This window comes from Gracilinanus agilis, chromosome 2 (assembly GCF_016433145.1).
Source record: "Gracilinanus agilis isolate LMUSP501 chromosome 2, AgileGrace, whole genome shotgun sequence".
NCBI lineage: Eukaryota > Metazoa > Chordata > Mammalia > Didelphimorphia > Didelphidae > Gracilinanus > Gracilinanus agilis.
The window spans coordinates 355,371,790-355,398,775 of record NC_058131.1 but is presented as its reverse complement, the minus strand read 5'-3'; positions in this window follow the sequence as shown (position 1 = coordinate 355,398,775).

Genomic DNA, 26,986 nt, shown 5'->3' with positions numbered 1-26,986 from the left:
CAACATGAATCACCAATCACTGATTGAACATTTGAGAAGAGTTTTATCACTTTCTTCAGATACTCACATATAAATCATTTTGAAAATATTAAAATGATTCTTAGCTTGTCTCCTTCCATCAAATTCTTGCCTCTACTCAGTGCCCAGAAGTACCAACTTAAGCTTCCAGAATCAATTCCTTCATCTTGCTCCCCAAACCAACTCCCCCTACTGGCTTTCTTATTTCCCTATTTGTTCTATAGTGTATGATAATTCTTTATGGCCCATATGAAAAATGTAAAAGAAGGTTGGATAGGTGTTTTTAAGCCCACCTTACAGCTGACAAAAATAAGTTTCAACAAAAAATATTATTTTAATACTTCAAGGGTCTGAGATTTTGTCCATGTGGGTGAGTCCCCTATTGATACAGGCATATCCTCTGGACAGCTCTGTAGAGTGATTATCCCTGGAAGGTTCATCTCTCTACATCCAGGCTGTTTATGAATATCCCTGGGCTTGACTAGAATGGTCCTTGGATAATAGTATCCAGACTATCAGTGGGCACATACCCAATGTCCTTTGTTCTGGTAGAACCACTTAGAACACACTTTCTCATGGCAGAGCCATAGAGAACCCAGGACCATTTCAGCATCATAATTAGACCTCAAAGTTAGATATTAGTCAAAGAAAAGTATAAAAATTCACATTTCTATAGCATTTAGACTTATAAGGAACGACCTGGTTAAGTTCAGAAAAGCTTGTAACCAGGAAGTTGAGTACAGATGGCTAATGTTTTTGGTCAGTGAAATTCATGGAGTCTATTGAAGTGTAAAAGCATCACATTGTACTGGAAATATATGTATTTGAAGATATTAAACCAGGATCCTGAAAGTACTAGAATATTTACAAGGAATGAATGAATAATTCTATCCCTCCCAGCTTGGCATCTCTGGACAAGGTAATGTTTGATATACAACACATTCTTTTGGCTCATTCTTTCACCAGATGGGCATGGAAAGGAGCCGTGGAAAGTAAATAGTTTTTACATGGCAAAGTAGAAGAACAACAGTATTGGTGGGCACCTAGCAAGGTCATTCTGATCCACCCACCATGCTTTGGTTACCTGGTTGGCAAAGAAAGGTCAGAAAGGAATCAGAGATAATACAATAGTCATAGAATTTCATAGACAGAAACTCAGAATTTCATAAAGAATGCTTTATATACAAAGTATGGATCAAAGTCAAACCTTTCCAGATTCTTCCCAATTGTTAGCACTTCCCCAACCCAAATATATAATGTATATATTGTGCATATTATTTGTATTTACTTAACTGCCTCCTTCTAACTTTAAACCTTTTGTTTTTTGTTTTCTTCTCAGATAGAGAAAAACAAGTCACTTTTTCTTTGATGCAGTGAACCCTGAGATAACTGAAGATAAAAATCAAGTTTTTCCTTTTTCTAATCTTTCCTTCTTTGGGCTTATTGTCCCATTTCATTCAGAGGACTTTGCCTTTCAGCATCTATCTAGTCTGGTCTATTCCACTCAAGGAACATTTGTGAAGTGTTTTGTGCAAATCCCTGTGCTTGGCATTCTGGGGATTGAAGATGGGAAGGAGAAATGAATAAGTCCTCATCCCTGTCCTTGGGGAATCAATAGTCTACTCTAGCAAATGTGTCAAATCTATTTAGAGTAATAATGTATGTCATTGTCATAAGAATCAAGTAAAATTGTTGGTTTGTGATCAGGGTAGCCCTGCCTCCAGTGAAAGAATGGAACATAATTTAAACATTCTGTACAATTTCCATAGAACGTAGAAGGTTTCTAGAAGAGTAGGTAAGAGATAATCCTCGTATTTATGCTGTCATGGAAAGACTTGTCAGGAATGAGAAATCTAGATATGAGTTCCTAGTCTGTCATTAACCTGCAGTAGAACATTGGGCAAATCTCTTCCTCTCTGCCCTCTGGTTTCCTAATCTTAATAATACTCCTACCTGACAGAGTTGTTGAATGGATCAAAGGAGATAATGGACATGAAAGCCATTGATAGCCATAATTGCATATACCAACAAATGACCAATAGAATCTCCCATTTACATTTTAAAGGATTCAAATTTCTTTATTTTATTTGGCTCAACTTTGTGGACCAGTGAACTATGTTGAGTTCTGTCCAGCAATGTCAGGTCAGAGTGGGTTGGAGTTGTACTAGGTAATTCAGATTCCATTTCTGGTCAAGTCTGATCTCAGAATGGAGTACTGACCAATTGAAGAGAGCCAATCCTTCTTTTTGGTGTCTTTAATTTTCCTAAATAATGTCCTGCCTCTAAAACTGTCATCATATGCAGACTCACCAAGTATATTTCCTCTCCCATTGTCCAAGGCAATGAAATAAACATATGGCCACCTATCTCACCTGTCTTTGAAAATATTGTTACCTAGTTTGTATCAAAACTTATGCCTTGTCTTTTAACTTGAAATCACAGGGAGTGGTTGATTTTTATCAATTTAAATCACATTCCTTATCATTCATGGGAATACACACAAAAGCTAATGAAATTATGCTAATTAGCATTTATATTTGCTTTGATGGCAAAAAATATGAATTATGGTAGTATCAAAATATCACTAGAGTCTAGAAACTTAATTCTAATTCCAAATTTGATACCTTTTACTCTTAGGCCAATCTCTCCTACACACAATATCAGTTTCCTCATCTAAAATGAGGTGTTTGTGGGGAAAAAAAGAGAAAAAAGCACACTTGTGTGAGTTGAAAAATAAAATGAAATAAAATGAAGGGGCTGGATTAGGTGATTCGGTAATTAGGTATTTCAAGGTGTGCAAAGCATTTTCCGCACAGTGGCCTTGAAAACTAGATAGTGCAAGTATTTTTCAGTGCATTTTACAGATAAAGAAATGAGAAAAGAATGATTTGTTCTTGGACATACAGCTAAGAGCCAGGATTCAGACCCAGATCTTCAGACTGACTGGATGTCCAGTCCTCTGTACTACACCCAAAATGAGGCTAAATATGATAGATGCAAAGAAATGATCTAAGCAAGGTTCTCTACTAAAATTTGAGGAGGGAAAGACTGCTTTTACCTAAGTAAAGGGGGCACATAGAAGTCTCCACAGAAGAGCTGGAAGCTGAGCGTAGAAAGAAAATAATTTCAAGAGACAGAGGAGAAGAGATGGATTTAGAATTTATAATGGTCCTGCACAAACCCATAGAGAGAGCAGGGAACAGGGAGAGTATAGGAAAAAGACTAGCCAGTGAATAGAGTGCTAGGTTTGAAATCAGGAAGAAATGAGGTCAAATTCAGCCTCAGACACTTCTTATCTGTGTAACCTGAGAAAAAAAATTACTTCTCTTGTTTACCTCAGTTTTCTCATCCATAAGATGAGGATAATAATAATACCTCCCTTCCAAGATTGTTATGAGGTTCAAATGAGATAATATTTATAAAGTACTTAGCATTGTGCCTGGCACATAGTAATTTGTTATTATTATTAAAGAGAGAAGGTTTAAGGTGGGGGTGGGGGGAGTAGAACACTAATCTGGAAAAATAAGTTATAGCCAACTTGCAAAGAGCCTTGAAGACAAAGATGAGAAATTTGTCTTTTTTTTTCTTGTAAGCAAAAGGGAACAATTGATGTGTTTTGAGAAGGGGGAATGACAGTCACATCAGGACTATAGAACAATTACTTTGGCAGCCTTAGGAAGCATATAGTAGAGAAGAGGAAATGAGATGCCAGGGGACCAATTAGTTGTAATAGCCTTGGTAAAAGATGATGTTGTGAGTATGTGGTGAGTCAAGAGGAAAGCATAGATATAAGAATTATTATAGAAGTAAAATGCACAGGTGGGTGTTGTAGTGGATAGAGTGCAGGACCAGACCAGAGTTCAAATTTGGCTTCAGACTAGTCGTGAGATCCTGGGTGAGTCACTAAACCCTGTTTGCCTCAGTTTCCTCATCTGTAAATTGTGCTGATTTAACCACTTCCAAATCACTCCAGGATCTTTGCCAAGAGAACCCCAAATGAGGTCACAAAGGATTAGACATGACTGAGCACTAATAACAAATAATGGAAATACAATCAACAGGAATTGGCACCTGACAACATAGGGTATGAGGAAGAGGTAGGGAGAAGAGGTTAGGATGATTTCAGAGTTTCAGATCTGGTTGTTTGGAAAATGGTGGTGCCATTAGCTGAAATATGGAAGTTGGACAGAGAGGTTGTAAATCTCTAGTAAGTACTCAGAGTTTGTTAAATTCAGTTAAATTGAATGTTGGAGTTTCTAGAAATAGAAAGGGTACTGACTCTAGATTCAGAGGACCTGTAGGGGAATCAATTAGTAAAGATGTATTTAGTACCTACTGTGTGGCAGAAACTATGTTAAACACTGGGAATTCAAAAAAATACAATAGATGGTTCTTGCCTTCAAGGAGATTATAATCTAATACAGGAGCTGCAGTTAGGTAGTTCAGTGAATAGAAAGCCAGTCTTGTAGATTGGAGATCCTGAGTTAAAATCTACTCTCAGACACTTTCTAGCTATGGGACCTTGGGCAAGTCACTTAACCACATTGCCTAGCCTTTATCACCCTTCTGCCTTGAAACCAATACTTAGTATTGACTTTAAGACAAAAAAGATATGGGGGGACTTCCAGGGGTGGAGCCAAGATAGCAGAGTAATCCAGAGAAGCCCCATGCCACCATGAGAATTCTCTCCAACCAAGATTAAAATATCACCATAAAATGAATACAGGAGTGAAAGAAACAACAAAGAGATACAGTGAAACAACAGATACAGGAGTGAAAGAACCAACAAGGAGACAGAATGAAACAACTTTTCAAGAAAAGAAAAACCCAAAAGATAGGCAAAGAACAACTGGGGCACTAGGGTGAGAGGAGAGAAGAGCCAGCAAGAAGCTGTAGCAAGGAGGGAAGAGTAAGCCAAGAGCATCTCACACACCTCAACCCCCCCCACCTGCTGTCCAAGGTATGGGAACCTATGTCCAAGCCAACACCCAGACTTTAAGATCCTGCCTAGGCAAATAGTGGTACAAGCCAACCCATACCCCTTGAAATTTTAAACCTATGGAGAAGTCCAGAGCACCAGCCCAGGGAATTCTAGTCCAGGCTTGAGATAAGGACTTATTTCACACTTTGGGGTGGTTGATAGTACTAAATACTAAGTACTGATCTTTTTGACTAAAGCTCAGGGTGGAGCTCCAAGATAGGACAATTAAGGGTGTACCTGATTGGATCAAGTACACAGAACCTGACCTCATCAAAATCAAAAGCTTACACCTAAGCCTAAGGCAAGTTTTTAAGCTATCAGCATCTCAAGAGCCAATTGAATCAGCAGGGGACGGGGTTCTCAGAGCTCTCAGCCCTCAGACCATCACATCATCCCCCCAAACCTACCTATAATTATAGCATACAACAAGTATACTCAGTAGGGTATAGAATTCTATCTTATCCTAATCAGTGGGGTATAGAATTCTATCTTACTTCACAGAGAAGTAGAAGAGGAATAAGACAAGGGAAGAGGGAGACAATTAGAGAGAGGGGAAAGTGGGAGGGGGGGTGACAAAAAGCAAAAAGCTAGTGAGAAGGAACAGGGATAAAGGGAATAGAAGAATTTAAAGGGGATAATATGATAGAGGGCAATACCCAGTTAGTAATCAGAATGCTGAATGGGAATGGGATGAACTCACCCATAAAACTGAAGCAGATAGCAGAGTGGATTAAGAACAGGAATCCTAATATATGTTGTTTACATGAAACACATTTGAGGCAGAGTGGCACACGCAGATTCAAGATAAAAGGCTAGAGTGGAATTTACTATTCATCATCTAAAGGAAAAAAAGTTGGAGTAATAATCATTATATCAGACAGAAGCTAAAGTAGAAATTGATCTAAGTAAAAGAGATAAGGAAGGAAATTACATTTTGCTAACGGGTACTACAAACAATGAAATAATATCATTACTAAACATTTATGCACCAAATGGTATAGCATCTAGATTTCTAAAGGGAAAATTGAAGGAACTGAAGGAAGAAATAAGACTATCTACTAGTGGAGGATCTCAACCTTCCCCTTTCAGAACTAGAGAAATCAAACCAAAAAATAAATAAGAAGTAAGGGAAATGAATGAAATGCTAGGAAAATTAGAGTTAATAGATATCAGGAGAAAACTGAATAAGGATTAAAACAAATATACCTTCTTCTCAGCAGTACAAAGCACATATACAAAGATCGGCCATGTACTAGGGCATAAAAATATTGCAAACAAATGCAGAAAAGCAGAAAAAATAAGTGCAACTTCTTCAGATCATAATGAGATAAAAATTATAATTAACAAGAGTTCACGGAAAGGCAAATTTAAAATTAATTGGAAACTAAGTAATCCAATTCTTCAAAACTTGTGGGTCAAAAAAGAAATCACAGAAACAATTATGGACTTCGTTATGAAGCAAGGATGCCCATTATTACCTCTATTATTTAATATTGTACTAGAAATGCTAGCAGTAGCAATTAGAGAAGAAGAAATTAAGGGATTAAAGTAGGCAATGAGGAAACTAAACTATCACTATTTGCAGCTGATATGATGGTCTACTTAGGGAATCCTAGAAAATCATCTAAAAAGCTAATGGGAATAATCAACAACTTTAGCAAAGTTGCAGAGTACAAGATAAACCCACATAAATCATCAGCATTTCTGTATATTTCCAACAAAATTCAGTAGCAGGAGTTAGAAAGAGAAACTTCATTTAAAATCACTCTAGACCAGTGATGGGCAAACTAGGCCCATGGGCAAGATGCGGCCCCCTGAAATGTTCTATCCTGCTAGGCCAAAGGAATGGAAATGCTGGTCTGTCAGTCTGTTTCTAAGGCAACTCTTTCGACATTTCATTGTATTGTATCCTACTTATTGTATTCATCAGATTAGGAAAAATGTTGCCCTGCAGTGTTGTAAATTGGTCCAACCATTCTAGATGGAAATTTGGAATTAAGTGCAAAGAGTTTTAAAAGACTGCCTGCCCTTTGATCTAACCATAACACTGCTGGGTTTGTACCCCAAAGAAATAATAGGGAAAAATACTTGTGCAAAAATATTCATAGCTACACTCTTTGTGGTAGCAAAAAATTGGAAAATGTCGGGGTGTCCATAGATTGGGGAATGGCTGAACAAATTGTGGCATCTGATGGTGATGGAATACTATTGTGCTAAAAGGAAAAATGAACTGGAGGAATTCCATGTGAACTGGAATGACCTCTAGGAATTGATACAGAGTGAAAGGAGCAGAACCAGAACATTGTACACAGAGAGGGATACACTGTGGTACAACAGACTTTTCTACTAGCTACAATGCAATGATCCAGGACAATTCTGAGGGTCTTATGAGAAAGAACACTATCCACATTCAGAAGAAGAACTGTGGTTGTAGAAATGCAGGAGAAAAACATATAATTGATCACATGGTTTGATGGGGATATGATTAGAGTTTTGATGTTAAAAGATCACTCTACTTCAAATATGAATAGCATGGAAATAGGTTTTGAACAATGATACATGTATATCCCAATAGAACTGCTTATCAGCTTTGGGAGGGGGGAGGAAAGAGAGGAGGGAAAAATCATGAATCATGTAACCATGGAAAATATTCTAAATTTTAAAAAAAGACAAAAGATAAGGAATAAAAAGACAAAACTAATATAAGAGATAACAGGCAAACAAATATATACAAACATACAAATCAAGCTATATACAGAATCAATAGGGAAAAATTAATAGAAGGAAGGCACTAGAATTAACATGAGTTTGGTTTGGGACTCAAAGGAAGCCAGGCCAAGCAGGATAGAGGAGGAAGAGCATTCTAGGCATAGGGGAAAGGCAGAGAAAATGGTCAGAGCCTAAATAAGGCATGTTTTATTCATGGAACAGAGAGGAGGCTAGTGTCACTGGATTGAAAAGTATAAATAAGTTTTAAGAAGACTGGAAAGATAGGAGCGGGTCTATTATGAAGGGCTTTGAATGCTAAATGAAGCATTTTGGTTTTGCTCCTAGAGGCAATAGTCATTAGTTTCTTGAGTGTGGAAGGTAGGTTGACATGATCAAACCTGAACTTTAAGAAAATTACTTTAATGACTAAATGGAGGATATACTGGAAAGAAGTGAGACTTGAAGAAGAAGACCTACCATCACACTATTGCCATAAGCCAGGCTCTGAGGTGATGATGGCCTGTAGCACCAAGGTAAGACTCATAGAAGAAAATGAAGGGAGCGACATGAGTTGTTGAAGGGAAAACACACAGGCCTTGGCAACAAATTGGTTGTAGAGAGTGATAAATATTGAGGAAAGTATGACTTGTAGGTGTTAAGCCTGAAAGACTAGGACAATATGGTTGCTCTCTACAAAAATAAGGAAGGTAAAAGAGGCTAAGCATTTAGGGCAGTGATGGCAAACCTTTTAGAGGTGGAGTGCCATGCCCCACCCCCTCTTACCCTAGACAAGGGAGGGAGGAAGCACTTCCATTGGACTGCTAAGCAGAGGGGCAGGTGATGTGCACTGTGAATCTGCTATTTTTGTAAACCCTTCACTAGTTCCAGGCTATTTATTTTTTTGACATTTTATTATTCTTCTTTACATGTGCAATGCAATATTTGTTCTTTAAAATTTTTTATTTAGAGCAATTGATTTTTTCTCATCTTGTACTGGAAGTACATATATAACCATTATTTATCCCTTTTTTGATTTTACAATGATATAAGCTTAATGCAAATATAATGATGCATACCTGAAGAGCCTGAGACTATGGTAACCTGACAATAATTGGTAAATACCATGGGACTGTGATTTAATGCCTCTCTATCTGATTCCAGGAGAAGTGCTAACAAAAGCCACAAGGTCATGGAGACTTGACTGAGAATCTGCATGGATTGCAGGAGTTCTATGCCAATACTGAAGGGCTTGAAACTGGGGTTTGAGGTTTTTTTTGGAGTTCCAGTCTCTACTAACATTTTAGAGGACGAGGGTCCCTTTGACTTAGATTCCTAATAAAGCACCTAAGATTGGCTAATATTGGCTCATTCCCTGAGAAGTTGAAGGCAAATCAGACCAGAGAGAGACGTTCCCCTTATTCCTCTTATAGAGAGAGAGAATGGCAATTTTCTATAGTCCTGGCCCTGAATGGGTAATTGCAAACTGCTTAAATCACTTTAATTGGGCCTTGATTCAAGGGCCTGTTAAAAGTTTATTTTCCTTACATTTTTTGCACATTTTACATTTCATTCACAAACTAATCTTTTCCCCTTTTATTTGAATTTTATTCTTTTTATTTTATTATTTCTTTTGCCAATTGATTTCATACAACCCCCGTGACTCAGCCATGCATCCTTAGCTGACCTGAGGTACCCTTTTCAGGGGAGAAATGTGTTGTTTAGAATTTTCCTCAGGAGGATGTGTTAAGTTTTTTTAAAAATCGATAATGTAAAAATATATGTATATTTAACTCTTTTAGGAGTAATTTCAGGGGGAAATGTATAATTCTTAGAAGGAAATGTATGTTTTATAATCTATAATGTAAAGTTTAAATTCTTTTGAGAGTAATTTCAGGATAAGGATTTTGCCAACTCCCCGGAATCCAGACAACAAACCTGTTTGGTGAAGGCACCATGAAGATGCCTGAAGACCCTTCACTGGAACATAAAAATCAAATTTGAACTTTGGGTGCAGTTGATTTGAGCTATGGGGAGTTGAATGAGTTGAATGCATTTATTTCGAATGTACACTCTTATGCCAATAGGGGACTGCCCCCAAAATGGCTTTTTGTCAATGCAGCTAGTTTTACCCAGTTCTTTTGTCCCCCAAATTCCTAAAATTTAAAAGTTGACTATGTTTACAGATCTAATGAAGAAAAAGGGCCAACCCTTTTTTTGCCAGATCTCAGGGGGAAATGTGTGTTTGGAATTCAGGGAGGTGCCATTTAAAAGTATCTTACAAACTTCCTGTGGACATGTGGTAAACTTTGAGAACACATTCCCCATGATCCAATGGGTTTCCGGTTTTGGGACGTGGGAACGTCTCTGATGTCTCCAACGTATAGGGCAGCTTAAATTCGGAGGTCGGACTTGAGACGACCTCTTTTGGCTACGTAGACAAGATGGGTCTGAAAGTGTAGAAACCCCTATTCCCATTGTAAAGTTGAAAAGACCTTGTACCCCTTTTAAACTACATTACCCAAACTCCCTTTCACCATACCCATAATTCCTTAAACCTTTTCCTATTGCCTGTGGGTTTCGAGGGCTGTTTTTTGATATGGTTGTTGCGGGCATGGTGACAGGACTTTTTGAAGAGGAGGCGGGGTGGTAAGAGTGAGTGGGGACTCTTTCCCTGCACTTTAAATAAAATCCTTATAAATATCATACCTTGGAGGCATTAAATATTAATTTTAAAACTTACACTGGCTTAGGGAGAAGGTATCAAGTTCTCTTCTAAGTATGTTGAGATTAAGGTGTATTATAAAAATAATGAAGGAATTGATAGATAATAATAATTAGATACTATGAAGGCTAGAGGCTTTGAAAGGTGGATAGGATTTTGGTGTGAAAGAGAGCACACTCTCACCCACAGCCTCTGTGTAGGTGCTGCTAGTAAAGCTATGCCTCTCCTCTCCTGAAAGGCTTGCTCAGTTGAGCCTGTCAGCTATATTTTATAACAGCTTCCCAGACAGGGAACCACTGAGAAGTTATAGGTATAGTTAACCTCTCTAGTTTCCTCAGGGATAGAATAGATATTGATAAGGCTATTGTTGCACTATTTGAATAATGGTGAAATCTGACTGCATAGGGATCTCCCCTTCCCAAGGGCCTAGATATAATGATCACTCTGGAAAGGTACTTGATGACAAAACACTGTATTTAATTCTAATCAATGGAGTTAGGAACAAGGGAAAAGGATGGAGGATTTGGGAACCTTATTTGTTGATATTCTAAACTAATGATCAGACTATTGGAGAGAACTAGATCAGGTAGAGGCTGGAGATTCTTCACCCTCACTCTAACCCTGGCCTGACTTGGCTGGAGCCAAGCCAAAGATTAGGGAAGGCTATTGATGATCTTTGATGATGCTACCACTGTTCTCTCTCAGCTCTATTGTCACTAATGGTAACTGCTCTCTAGCTCTCAGTAGGACAGGTTGGTTAACAGTTACAGGTACAGGTACTGGCCTACCCTCCCTCGAGACCTCCCACCTCCCAAGTTCTGTTCCAAAGTGAGCCACAGGTGCTGGGCCTCATGGGTATTTATAGGGTTGGTTCCAACAGACTTTTTGCCCTTGCTTACAGCATCTTGGTACATACACAGTATTCAACTGCCAGTATTGTCACTCAAAGTTGGTATCCATTTTGTCCCAGAAATCAATATAACAGATGTCTAGCAAATATCCAGTTTGAGATGTCTGAAAGGCAATCAAAGATGGAAGCAGAGAGTTTGGAACAGCAGAGTTTGGGAAGAAGTGATATAGTGGTGCAGGTTTCCCCTGGACATCCTAAAACCCCAGGTCAGAGAGCACATGAGGAATTCCTTTTGTATTTCTATAGTGCTGAGGGAAGGTGACTTTGAGCAACAGAAGCCAAAGGAGCTTCTGAGTGAGATACTCCCTCTGTCTCTTCCCCTTGCTTTTTTGATTAACACAGATATGAACCTCCCAGTTTGCTTTTGAAAAGCATCTTTTTATACCTTAGATACAATCATTCCTTGAACTGCACAGATCTCCCCCTCTGTCTTCAAAGCATAGCACATTATCCCATGACCCCCATCCCTGGTTATGTAGTAATATCATCCCATCAACTCATCTCTGGTCATGTAATTCCCATTGTCAAAAGCATATAAGAAGCCCATACTCCATCTCTTCTAGGAGGCAGTGTTTCTACCTGCACCTGCCTTCCAGTCATTCAATGCATTCAACTTGAGAAATTTCTCTATTTTTAAACTAATCGTTACAGCCTGTCATTCTTCAAGAAAGCCCAAAAGAAGAAGTGCTTATTTTGTCATATACCTAGTTGTCTCATGCATGCACAGTTTCTAGGCCAAAACAAAATTCAAGATCATCACTTGTATTATAAGTAATCATATTATATTCCTGAGGTTCCTGTTCTATTTCAGGCAATGCTATTGTTCAGTTGTCTTCAGCCTTGTCCAATCCTTTGTTACCCTGTGATGGGACCTGGAACTCCCAAGAAATCTTGGAGACCAGACAAGCAGCCTGCCCCCTGACTTCAGGAATGTGGTTTGGCAAACCATTCTACAAAAGAACAAAAGACAACTTGCACATCTCATGCATATGAACCCCCAAGACAGATATGTAAATATATAATCATTTACTTCCTCATGGAAATGTGCTTTCTTTTATACTTATACATGAAGGCGCTCAAAAATCCTCCAATTCTCCCTCCCCCTTCTCTGTTCACCCCATTTGTCATGGAATATATGTTATATAAGCTCTCCCCTCTTCCTCTTCCACAAGGCAAATTCTCTCTTGCCTCCTGATCATTTAATCTTTTCTCCTAATAAATTTCTCAATTTTCCAAAATTTGTTCAGAGCCTCATAATTCCTTAGGTGAGCACCTACCCTAACCAGATAAGGACAGTTCTCCCACAACAACTCAATATGAGTTTTTCTTGGTCAGTAGAGTATGCCAACCTGGAAAGAAGACGGAATCACTAAAATAGTTCATTGAATAAGTCTTTAAACATGGTAAGGAAGGCAATGCTCATATGGCCACTACAGTCATATACACACCACACAGTCAAGCTCTGGAGGCTCTAGGAACACTATATCTTGGGTGGGGGTGGGGGGAATCTCCAGTAATAAGAATTATACTCAAACTGGAACTAAACAACTTTGGGTTATATTTGTAATTTAGGGAGAATAGGCAAAAATGAATAGCCTGACTACATAATGGCTAGGAAAGTAGCCTAAGGTTGGATCCCAAATACATTAAGTGAAACTAAGAAGACAAAAATGGTACTTGAGATCTGACTATATCCACCACTTTTATCCAGGATGCTCAATGGATGCTCACTGATTTATTGTTCAGTTTGGGATAAGGTGTGAGATCTCTTTATCATCTCTGATAATCTTATAAGGACAGTTTAGTTGATAAGGAAATAATGACAGAACATGGGAGTTGTCTTTTAGCTCATACTTCCAGCTCTGTCTCCAGGAGCATGGAGTTTATTATATATATTTCAAGACTCATTTCACACAAAAGAACCCCCTCCTCAAAACTTCGCAGATGTGCAGAAGTTACAAATTATGTCATATCAAAACACAAAACATTGGCTTCAGAATAGAACAAGGCCAAGGCTGAATTTTGACTAGGTTCTTATCAGAAAGCCAAGTTGGGGGAGTATTTTTCTCAGGGCTAAATTGCCCCTGCTAAGGTTTTGGCCTTAGCTATACCAGGCAGCAGCATTCCTGTTTAAAGGGAACAGTGTTGACCCTTTAAATTCAGTTTTGCTAGGAACTTAAAGCTTTTCAATAAGGCCACAATACTTTTCAACAAGAAATCACAAGGATCATAAAAGTGGTCAAAAGAGGAGTCTCAGCTTTTTATCTATTCTCTTATTGGCGTCCCACAATAAGGATCAGTAGTGTTGTTTTTTTTTTTGGGGGGGGGGGCTGTTCCTTGAAGGCAAATTCCCATACGACAAGGGTAAATTTAAGGTTTCAGTTTGTGAGAATCAGTTAGAACCTGCTTATGGGGCAGAACTATAGCATGTAAGGGACTAAAGATTAAGAAGTCATTGCATGTGGTATTTTTCAAAATTGCTTTCATGGGGCAACCAGTCCTAGAGACGGGAAGTCCTGGGTTCAAATCTGGCCTCAGACACTTCCTAGCTGTGTGATCCTGGGCAAGTCACTTAACTCCCATTGCCTAGCCCTTACCACTCTTCTGCCTTAGAGCCAATATACAGTATTGACTCCAAGACGAAAGGTAAGGGTTTAAAAAAAGCCATCAGCAAGCATCCTCTGCAATGGAACAAAATTAGAAGCCTTCCCAATAAGACCATGAGTGAAATAAGGATTCCCATTATCACCTCTATTCTTTAACATGGTACTAGAAACACTAGCAGTAGCAATTAGGGAAGAAAAAGAAATTGAAGGTATCAAAATAGGCAATGAGGAGACCAAACTATCACTCTTTGCAGATGATATGATGGTCTACTTAAAGAATACTAAAGAATCAACTAAAAATCCAGGGAAAATAATCAACAACTTTAGCAAAATTGCAAGATACAAAGTAAATGCATATAAATCATCAGAATTTCTATATATTTCTAACACAACTCAGTAGCAGCAAGAGTTAAAAAGAGAAAATCCATTTAAAATCACCCTAGATGGGGGGCAGCTGGGTAGCTCAGTGGATTGAGAGTCAGGCCTAGAGATGGGAGGTCCTAGGTTCAAATCCGGCCTCTGACATTTCCCAGCTGTGTGACCCTGGGCAAGTCACTTGACCCCCATTGCCCACCCTTACCACTCTTCCACCTAGGAGCCAATACACAGAAGTTAAGGGTTTAAAAAAATTTTTAAATTGTTTTAGTCACCCTAGATAATATAAGATATTTAAGAATCTATTTGCCAAGACTAACACAGGAACTATATGAACACAACTACAAAACACTTTCCACATGATTAAAACTAGGTCTAAACAACTGGAAAAACATTAATTGCTCATGGTAGGACAAGCTAACATAATAAAAATAACAATCCTACCCAAATTAATTTACTTATTCAGTGCCATACTTATTAAAGTACCAAGAAACTTTTTTGCTAAATTAGAAAAAATTATAACAATGTTCATTTGGAAGAACAATAGATAAAGAATATCAAGGGAAATAATGAAAAAAAATGTGAAAGATGGGGGCCTAGCAGTACCAGATCTTAAACTGTACTATAAAGCATTGGTCATCAAAACAATATGGTACTGGCTAAGAGACAGAAGGGAAGATCAGTGGAATGGACTTGGGGTAAATTACCTCAGCAAGACAGTGTATGATAGACCCAAAGATCACAGCTTTGGGGACAAAGACCCACTATTTGACAAAAACTGCTGGGAAAATTGGAAAACAGTATGAGAGAGATTAGGTTACATCTCACACCCTATACCGAGATAAATTCAGAATGGTGAATGACTTAAATATAAATAAGAAAATTATAAGTAAATTAGATGATAATAGAATAGTATACCCATCAGATCTATGGGAAAAGGAAGAATTTAAGGCCAAGCAAGAGACAGAGAATATTACAAAATGTAATATGAATAATTTTGATTACATTAAATTAAAAAAAATAATGCAATCAAAATGAGAAGGGAAACAACTATTGGGAAAAAATCTTTATAAAAAAAACCTTTGACAAAGGTCTAGTTTCTCAAATTATAAGGAGCTAAATCAATTGTACAAAAAATCAAGCCATTCCCCAATTGATAACTGGGCAAGGAACATGAATAGGCAATTTTCAGATAAAGAAATCAAAACTATCAACAAGCACATGAAAAAGTGTTCCAAATCTCTCATAATTAGAGAAATGCAAATCAAAACAACTCTGAGGACCATCTCATACCTAGCAGACTGGCTAATATGGCACAAAGGAAAATAATAAATGTTGGAGGGGATTTGGCAAATTTGGGACACTAAAGCATTGCTAGTGGAGTTGTGAATTTATCCAACCATTCTGGAAGGCAATTTGGAATGATGCCCAAAAGGCTTTAAAATAATGCCTGTCCTTTGATCTGGCCATACCACTGCTGGGTTTGTACCTCATGGGGGGAAAATGCACAAAAATATTTATAGGCGCACTCTTTGGAGTGGCAAAAAATGGAAAATGAGGGGGTGTCCATTGATTGGGGAATGGCTAAACAAAGTGTGGTATCTGATGGTGATGGAATGTTATTGTGCTGAAAGGAATACTGAACTAGAGGAATTCCATGTGAACTGTACTCCAGGAACTGTTGCAGAGTGAAAGGAGCAGAACCAGAAGAACATTGTACACAAAGACTGATAAACTGTGGCACAATCAAATTGTAATGGACTTCTCTACTAGCAGCAATGCAATGACCCAGGACAATTCTGAGGGATTTATGAGAAAGAATGCTATCCAAATCCAGAGAAAGAACTGTGGTAGTAGAAACACAGAAGAAAAACATATGATTGATCATATGGTTCAATGGAGATATGATTGGGGATGTTGACTTTAAACACTCTATTGCAAACATTAATAATATGGAAATAAGTTTGGAACTGTAAGGTTGGAATTTGGAATTTATAGCAAGTCAGTGAGACTTATGGCAGGTAGTAACAAGTCACTGAGATTATAGCAAGTCAGTAACACTTATAGCAGTTAAGGTAGGAATTTGGATAGCAAATGCAGAATACGGATTTATGGCGGTCAGAGAACCACGACCCCCTCTGGGTGCCTTCCTGGAACAGTCTGCAGCAGTCCTGGGATACCCTGTTATCTATGCAAACATTTCCCAGAGTCTATATAACCCCTGTAATCCTCCCCCGAAGCATGACTCTATTTGGGAGCTGTCCTAGTGTGCACACTAGTGATAAAGTGTCTTCTGTAACTTGCATTGTCTCTAGATCTCCATTCTTGGATCACGATTCTGAACCCTAATAGGAACAATGATACATGTAAAACCCAGTGGAATTGCTTGTTGGCTATGGGAAGAGGAGGGGAGGAAAAGAACATGAATCATGTAACCATAGTGGGGGGGGGGGAATTTTTTAATTAATTATTTTTTTAAAAGGACCTAAGTTCCCTCACTGTATTTATGTCACTTAGCCTGGATAAACTGTCGCCAGCATAGTAAATGACTTTGCAGATGGAGCAGCTGAGATACGACTAGGGATATCTCAAAAACAGCGGAGAACAACAATTATGTAGTGAACCGGTGTCCTGATTTTTATTTCTATTCATTTATTTGTTTAATATAAAGAAGAGGAGGAATCCTAAGTTAAAAACTATAGGATAATGAGCCTAACTGAAAAGTCAGGCAAATATTCTTAAAAATATACATTTGGTAAATAATTAAAAGGATGCTTGTAAGCATTTAGAAAGGAAAGTGATGCTACTAGATTTATATCCCAAAGAGAGCAAAGAAAGAGGGAAAGAATCCAAAAATACAAAAGTAATTCTAGCACCTTTTCTCTGTGGTCAAAAAGAAATAAAACTAAGCAGGCACACATCCACTTGGGAATGGCCGAACAAATTGCGGTTTGTGAAAATAATGGAAATACTGTCTTGCTGTAAGAATTTAAAGGAAGGAAAGGGAATAAGCATTTTTTGTAGCACCTACTATCATATCAGGCACTGTGCTAAGTATTTTCTCCAAATATCTCATCTAACCTTTATTATAACCATCAGAAGTAGCTGCTATTATTGCCCTCATTTTACAGTTTACAAAACTGAGGGAAAAAATAGTTAAGTGACTTGGCGAGGGTTGAACAGCCAGTAATTCTGTGAGAACAGATTTGAACTAGATCTTCCTGACTTCAGGCCCATTGTTCCATCCACTGAGCTTCCTGTGTGCTACTAGAACATCATTGAAAAAATGAAAAAATTTTCAAGAGTTCATATCACCAATCAATACAATGACCAACCATGAATCCAGAGGACCAATGATAGAACCTGCTACCTGCCTCCTGAAAAAGCAGTGATGATGTCAAAGTGGAGATGGTTACAAAAGTTTGGGGCATGGCCAATGTGGCCAGTTTCTCACCCCAAGTCTGCAGGCCCCTTCTCCCTTCAGAGTTACCTCTCTTCCCCCACTATTATCTTTCTTTTCACCTCCTCTTTAATGCTTTGTCTTCTTCTTTAGAATGGAAGCTCCTTAAGGGCAAGAATTAGCTTTTCTTTTTTATTTGCACTTCAACATCTTAGCATAGTGCCAGGCACATGGTGAACACTGAATAAATGCTTGTTGACTGATCTAGTGTCCTCCAGGCATACTTGCCATAAAGACTTTATTTTCTTTCTTTTTTTTAATGAAGGGGTAGGAAGGAGAGAAAAAGGTTTTCTTAATTGAAACTTTTTTAAATTTTTAATGAGGAAGAAAGAATAGTGATCACTATAAGAGCTGCAATAGCAGAAAAGCATTATTATGAATGAGTCAACTGGAAAACAAGGGTATGCCCTTCAATTGGGGAATGTCTGAACAAATTATGGTATATGCTGGTGATGGAATACTACTGTGCTCAAAGGAATAATAAACTGGAGGAATTCCAAGTGAACTGGGAAGACCTACAGAAATTGATGCAGAGTTAAAGGAGCAGAGCCAGAAGAACATTGTACACAGAGACTGATATACTGTGGTAAAATCAAGAGTAATGGACTTCTGTACTAGCAGCAATGCAATGACCCAGAACAAGTCCAAGGGATTTATAGAAAAGAATGCTACCCCCATTCAGAGGAGGAACTACAGGAGTGGAAACACAGAAGAAAAACAACTGCTTGAACATATGGGTTGAGGCTTGATTGGGGATGTAGACTCGAACCTACCACACCAATGCAACTATCAATAATATGGAAATAGGCCTTGATTGATGACACATGTTAAAACCAGAGGAAATGCACATTGGCTATGGGGAGTTGAAGGGGGGTGAAAGGGAAAGTAAGAACATGATTCATACAACCATGGAAAATTTTTCTAAAAAATAAAAAAAAGAATGAATCATATTAGAATCCTGGGTTCAAATGTGACCACAGACACTTCCTATTGTGGTGGGACATGAGACCCCAGAGAAATCTTGGAGAACCCTGAGCCCTAAAGGATATATGATAAAAACAGCCTAGCCTCTCACCTCAGGAATGAGCAGTGGCCCATAAAAGTCCATGTGCAACCAAGAAGCAGCCGTGTAAAAACTAAGGTCTGCAAGGATGATCTGTCCAGTCATTTATCATCTACCCTCTACTTTTATGATCTCAGCCCCTCGTATTAATGGGGACCTTTGGCTCATCCACCAAACATGTTCACTCCTCACAGTCATGTATAGTAACTTACTTCATTGATATGTGCCTTCTTGCTTACACCTCAAACATCATGACTTCTCACCACAAATATATTACTGGCAGCGTATACCTTTTTGCTTGCACCCCAGATATCAAGGTGCCACACACAGAGGGGTTAGTGGCAGACCATCATTCAAACCTCAGAATCCCATTCCTTTGCCCACTAGTCACCTTCTGAAATTCCATTTTTATCACGTGATGCCCTCTTTGTCTCAAAGGTACATAATCTTAATCCTCCTGCCACTTCAGAGCTGAAGTTTTCCACCTTCATTCTTCCTTCAGGCCATTGAACATTTTCTCCTAATAAATTTCTCTATCATATAAGATTTCTTTAGAGCCCACAATTCTTTAAGTGAGCAGCCTGCCAGAAAGAGATTAGACAGCCCTCGAGACACAAGAGCGGTTCAAGTCACTCAACCCTGATTGCCTAACACTTACCACTCTTTTGCCTTGGAACCAATATTTACTATTGATTCTGAGACAGAAAGTTAGAGGGTTTAAAAAAACTAATAAACAGATAAAAGATTTATTAAGTGCCATAGTTTATAGAAACAAAAACAATGGGTTAGCCATGGGAGGTACATTTAGGAACAATGTAAGAAAAACCTTCCTAATATTGAGATCTTTCTGAAGGAGGAAGGGGATGAAATGCATGTAGTAGATTCCCATCCCTAGAAGTTTTTATGCAGAATTGTAGAGGGGATTCAGGTCCACTTACAGGTTGACATTAATGACTTCTAAGTCCAACTAAATACTAGGTACTAGTCTAGTCAGGTCTTCCAGGGCTTGGGTATGGTTTTGCAGTGACCTGGCTCAGCCTCATCAATCTATAACCCCTGGGACCAGTAATGTGAATAATAAATATGATCCTTGGATAGAAATTTTTTCCTTCTCTGCCAACTTGCTTGTGGATCCCAAGTGGTTACTGGAAGGAACTCTCGAATACTATAGGAAAAGGTCTTTCCTGAGATTTAAATGTGCCCACTAGAGGGTGATGTGGTTCCATCTTCTGACCTTCCCTGCTCACCAACTATGGATAGCTGCCCACAGATCAGAGAAGGTATAAGGCATCACAGTTTCCAGGAAGCGATGTATCCAAATACTGCAAAGCATGAGCTTATGGTTAGAATTAGATTTGCCAAATCATGCAATGTCCAAATGGAAGAAAAATTAAAATGCTTAAGAAAACATCAAATATAGGATCTTAAAGCATTGAATATAGTATGCAGGAGTTCAGTTGATCTCAGGATAGAGAACACAGACTGTAACAGCTGGAAAGACTATAAAGCATGGAATGTCTCAACTGGAAGGAGCCTTAGAAACAGAAATATAGAAGAGAGATAATAAGATATAGATTCAGAGCTAGAACCACTTCATTTTACAGATAAGAACATTGAGATCTAGAGTAGGGAAGTGACTTACAAAAAGACAAAAGATAATTAGCAAAGTTTGAATTCAAACTCAGATGCCCTGGGTTCAAACCCCAGATTTCTCCTACTGCATGTTATTACTCTGCCTGTCTCCAATAGATCCTTCTATAAACTATCCTATGTTTTTAGTCTGATTAAAAACCCTTAACCTTCCATATGGAAAGGGGGAGAAAGATAGAAAGAGAAGGAAAGAGGGAGTCAAGAGACAGAAACAGAGAGGAAGAGAAAAAGAGATGGGGGATGAGGGAGATAAAAGAGGGGGTAGGCAGAGAAAGAGGCAGAGGCAGAGGCAGTTGTTGATGAGACTGTCTAGAAGGTGGCTCTCCGAAATGAAGCAAATTATAGGTGAGGTCAACCTGAAATAGTGGGCTGCCTTGGGTGGTCACTAAAGGAAAAGCAAAGGCTCCAAAGATGAAAGGGTTAAAAACCCTCAGAACATGGTTTCTAGTGGAGAGGACAAGGGTAAGGCAAAAGACTAGGGAGTGGGATCCTGCATGGCTGTCCCTTGTCTGTCCCAAGACTGATTCAAGGCAGATGTCAATAAAGAAGAAGCCCTCAACCCTTTCAGTCAGCTCCATGACTGTCCAGCTTTGTTTCAGAGCAAAGAAAAAGTGAGAATGCCAGCCAGGAAACAGAGCACCTATCAGCCTACAAAGACTCAGGTCCATTCACCTGTCCCCTGGGAGTTTCATCCAGCCTGACAGGCAATGCACTCTCTTCCTTAAAAAACCCTTCAGTGGCTCCGTAGCTGTGTAAAGGATCAGATCTAAGCCTCTCATATTGGCATTCAAAACTCTCCAGCAGGGAGCTTAGATTGAATGGCTCCCAAGAGTAGCTCAAATAACAAGAATCTGTCTCATTGAACCAATTGTCATGAGAGAGGAATCTGTCACCACAGGAATCAGAGTAAGCCCCTTGCTGCTTCTGATTGGACTGACATGCTTAGAATCCTATGGTCTATGGGTCATTTTGATGTCCAAGGTCTGCTCCCATAGATGGGGTTATTTCTTTCTGTTAGCCACATAAGCCAAAGAAGCAAGAGAGAAGTCTTAGAAAAGGAAGAGCATTAGGAAATATTCAGGGAACATGAAGTCAGCCAAATTTGGTTAGTAGTAGCATCTCAAAAGTCTTAGTGAAATTTGAAGCTTTAATAGTTTAAAGCTGCACTAAGACTTTGGAGACACTGTTTTTAGAGATGGATGGGGGAAAGGATAGCCTCATAACATTCATCCTTCTGAAATCTCTGCACTTCACATTGCTGACTTTCTCCTCTTGGAAACTCTCTTTGCTCTGGGTTTTCCTGATTCTGATTTCTGTTGACTCTACTCTTTCTCTGGCCATCTTCTCAGTTTCCCCTGTTCTATCCTCATTCCTAAACTACCAGCTAATATAGATGTACTCCAAAACTCTTTCTTGGACCCCCTTTATTCTTCTTTCTCCGAACTCTGTCTGTAAGTCACATCCATTCTCATGGGTCTAACCATCTCGATACAAACGACATATACATATCAAGTCATGAGAAGAATTTTTTAAGTTACTATGTATTAGGCAATGTACTAAGTGCTAGGAGAGTAAGGAAAAAAATGAGTCCTTGCATTCAAGGAACTTATCCTCTAAAGAGATATGGCCACAAATAAGCACATAAATGATAGAGAAAATAAAAGGAAGATAACTTTAGAGAGGAAAGCACCAACAAGTGGAGACTGGGTAAGAGGTATTCATCCTTTAGAAAGTAATTTGATATGGGTCCTAAAGGAAACTAATTGTAATCTCTCTCTAGTGTAAGCACTTAATAAATGTTTTGCTGAGTTGGTAAAAGCTAATGCCAGCTTAATAGAATTATAATGAGAACTAGAGAAATAATAGTCTTGCTCTTCTTTGCTCTACTCAGATTCCATTTGGATCCTATCCAGGATTAGTTCTTGGTGCCACATTTGAAGAAAGACAAGAATTAAGTCCAAACTTAACAAACTACAGACCACATACTGAGATTAAAGTGATGGTGGTTAAGGAGGGAAGGTGAAAAAGTTAAGTACTAGCCAAGGCTATTAGATATTTTTGAGGACAACTCCTGAACAAATCTATATAATTTTTTTCCACAAAAACAAAGTTCAAATTAAAGTCAACAAAAGCAAAACTCAAATGGTGAATTTGCTGTAGTTGGTCAAAGGGCAGAAAAGAAGAGAATCACTTTCAGGTTATGGGCAGTACAGGATATATCTCTGACATTGCCTCACTGATGCTTGCATCCTGAATGCTAATATTCTCCAGTTATCCCAGCCGTTTTTGTAAACTCTATTCTATTGATTTACCCTTGTATTTCTTAGTCAATACCATATTGCTCTGATGAATACTGCTTGATAGTACAATTTAAGATCTGGTACTTCTAGGCTGAATGCTTTTGGCAAAGGCACTACCAACAAGTAGAGAAAAAAAAATAGGACCTTTTACTGGAAGGATAATCTGAATACATAGCAGTGGTGAAGCCATAAGGTAATATGATGCCCCTCTATCATTTCCATCCTATCGTACGTAGGTGGAGCTAGAGCCCATTTTACTACCTTTGGACACAGCACCTGCAGAGGTGCCAGGATGCCATTACCCTCCTGACCTACTCAGTATTGGCCCAGGGTTTCCTAGTCCTGTATCTCTCATCTACCCACAGGTTAATTGGGTCCTCTGGACCAGGTGGAAAGATAGGTACCCATTGTTTGATGACAGAACAACATCCCAAGAGCTTTCTCCAAACCCTGGCCCCCATATACCTGGCCTAAAGAGGTTTGAAGAATCAGAGGACTGTCTACAACCTTTGCCTTTCTGAAAGAGTGGAGGACAGTAGAGTGTGAGATGTGAGGTCAAATGACCTGGTTCAGATTCTAGTTTTGCCCATTTGCCTATCTCTATGACCTTGAGACATTCAACTAACTTCTCTGGATCTCAATTTCCTGTAAAAATGTGACATTTGGATAAGATAGCCTTTAAGATTTCTTCCAACTCTAAATCTATGATCTTTTGACAGTGTATTCAGTACATTGATTACTTACATTGTTCTTCGCAACATTTTATTGTATTTTAAGATTTGTATTGTTAAAAAATCATAATAAATTCCTAATTTTATTTGAACAAAAGATGAGCAAAGAAGAATATTTGCTTCTTCTCATAGTCAGGGGTATACATTCTGGTTAAAAAGGAGGGATACATTGCTGTTCTGAGGTTCCGGGTTAAGATGGCGGCAGAGTAAGAAGCAGCTCTTAACCTCTCCAGACCAAAACACACAAAACTCTTCAAGGGGACATAAAAACAAGTCCAGACGAATGAAGGAACCCCACAACAGGGCACAGCATGGAAGGTACGTGGAATCGAGGCATTTCCATGCTATAAAGGGGTGAAACAGCTCTCACTAAATCGCGGGCTGAGCAACCACCCTATCACTACCCCCTCCACACACAACACCTATAGAGCCAAAGCCAGCTAAAAAGAAATAGAGCAAGTTTGGGGCACCCATCGAGTCATTGGCAGCTCTGGGGCCTGTTCCTGAGAGCAGCAAGATTTAGGACCCCAAAAAGCTAACGAGCACACACAAAATTTGAGCGCGGGAGCAGGTCACCAAGAGAGGACACAGGGCACAGAGCGTGGGCTCAGAGCGCAGGCACGGGTGGAGGCGTGGGTGGAGGCAGACACAGCCACAAGCTAAAGCTCTGAAACCCTGAGTGGGGAACCAGTGCAGACGGGTATACGACTGTGGAAGTAGCGCCCTGAGACTTGTAAAGAAACCTCCGGCAGACGACCAAGCAAGGGGGTCCACCAGGGGGCTTGACCGCGGACAGACCCTGAGCGTGAGGATAAACCTGAGAAGCTGTTGGGCTAACAATGGCTACCCAGACTCAGGAAGTTCAGAAGAGAAAGATTAACAACAAGAAAAAGAAGCCTTTTTAACACACGACAACTTTTACACAGAGAAAATCCAGACAACCGAGCAAACAGAGGAAGAGAACAAACAAGCATCCGGACCCTCCTCAAATAAGGAAAACTCCTCACAAGCTATGGAAGAGTTCAAAACTGAGATTTTGAGGAAAATGGAAGAGATCTGGCAAGAAAATAACTGTTTAAAAGGTAGAATCTTGCAATTGGAAAGTGAGGATCAGAAACCAAATGAACTGATAAGCAAATTGAACACCAGAAATGACCAGATTGAAAAGGAATACCAGAAGCTTATAGCTGAAAACCAGAAGATTATGGCCGAAAACCATAAGATTATGGCCGAAAACCAAAAGATCATAGCTGAAAATCAATCCCTAAAGGCTAGAATTGAGCAAGTAGAAGCTAATGATCTCTCAAGACAACAAGAACAAATAAAACAAAGTCAAAAGACTGAAAAAATAGAAGGAAACATGAAATATCTCAATGAGAGAGTGACAGACCAAGAAAACAGGTCTAAAAGAGACAATTTGAGAATAATTGGTCTTCCAGAAAAACCAGAAATTAATAGAAACCTGGACTCCATACTAACAGAAATAATTCAGCAAAATTGCCCTGAAGTCCTACAACAAGAGGGGAATATAGACATTGAAAGGATTCATAGAATACCTGTGACATTCGATCAAGAAAAGAAAACACCCAGAAATATAATTTCCAAATTCAAGAGTTTCCAAGCAAAAGAAAAAATCTTACAAGAAGCCAGAAAGAAACAATTCAAATATCAAGGACCATCAATCAGGATCACACAGGATCTGGCAGCCTCCACACTAAAAGATCGCAAGGCTTGGAATACGATATTCAGAAAGGCAAGAGAGCTGGGCCTGTAACCACGGATCAACTACCAATCAAAATTGACTATATAGGGGGCAGCTGGGTAGCTCAGTGGAGTGAGAGTCAGGCCTAGAGACAGGAGGTCCTAGGTTCAAACCCGGCCTCAGCCACTTCCCAGCTGTGTGACCCTGGGCAAGTCACTTGACCCCCATTGCCCACCCTTACCAATCTTCCACCTATGAGACAATACACCGAAGTACAAGGGTTTAAAAAAAATTGACTATATATTTCCAGGGGAAAGTATGGGCATTCAACAAAATTGAAGAATTCCAGGTATTTGCACAGAAAAGATCAGGGCTAAATGGAAAGTTTGGTATCCAACCACAAAAATCGAGAGAAACATGAAAAGGTAAATAAGATACAGAGGGGAAAGAAAGAAAACTTATAATTTTTAAATTTGCCTTTTTAAGGGCCTCAGTGAGATCTAATTATCTGTATTCTTATGTAGAGAAATGTTATGTTTAATTCTCTGTAGTGAAATCTATTGACTATTATAATATTCACTATTATAGTAATCAGAAGAATAATTCACAGGGTGAGGGTGGAACACTAAATAATCTAAGATGACATGGGGGATGGGAAAGAGGGGTGAATAGCAGGGGACACCAAGAGAAACTTGAGTGAATAAGAAAATAGGATATTCTATTACACACAAAGAGGGTATGGGAGGGAGAGAGGACAAATACTATTATAAGAAGGAGAGGAAGAGAGCATAAAGAGGTAATAATCAAACCTTACTCTTAGTGTAATCAACCCGGAGAGGGAAGAGTAGCTATACTATCCATTGGGACATAAAACTCTTATCTAACCATTCTGAGAAAGTTAGAAGGGATAAACCAAGGCGAGCAGGGGAGGGGCGGGGTTAAAAAAAGGGAGGGGAGAAGAGGGAGGGAATTCATAAGGCCTTTAAAAACAAAAAGAGGGGAAAAAATAAGGGAGGGGGTTGAAAGGGAAGTTAATCAAGGGAGGGGATAAGGGATAGCGGCTCAATAGCAAACCACTGATTTAAAAGGAAAAAGTATAAGGAAAAAGGGGGTAGGAAGAGGGGAGGATTCGAAAATGTCAGCAAATGCACAACTGATGATTATAACTCTGAATGTGAATGGGATGAACTCGCTCATAAAACAGAAGCAAATAGCAGAGTGGATTAGAAACCAAAATCCCACCATATGTTGTCTACAAGAAACCCATATGAGGCGGGTGGACATACACAAGTTAAAGGTTCAGGGTTTGAGCAAAACCTTTTGGGCGTCAAATGAGAAAAAGAAGGCAGGAGTGGCTATTATGATTTCTGACAAAGCTAAAGTAAAAATAGATATGATTAAAAAAGACAGGGAAGGTCATTACATCCTGATTAAAGGCAGTATAAACAATGAGTAAATAACACTGCTCAATATGTATGCACCAAGTGGCATAGCACCCAAATTCATAAAGGAGAAACTGGCAGAGCTCAAGAAGGAAATAGATAGTAAAACCATACTAGTGGGAGATCTAAATATTCCTCTGTCAGATCTAGATAGATCAAACCGAAAAATAAATAAGAAAGAGGTCAGAGAGGTGAATGAAGTCCTAGAAAAATTAGATCTAATTGATATGTGGAGAAAAATAAATAGGGACAAAAAGGAATACACCTTCTTTTCAGCTGCACATGGTACATTCACAAAGATTGACCATGTAATAGGG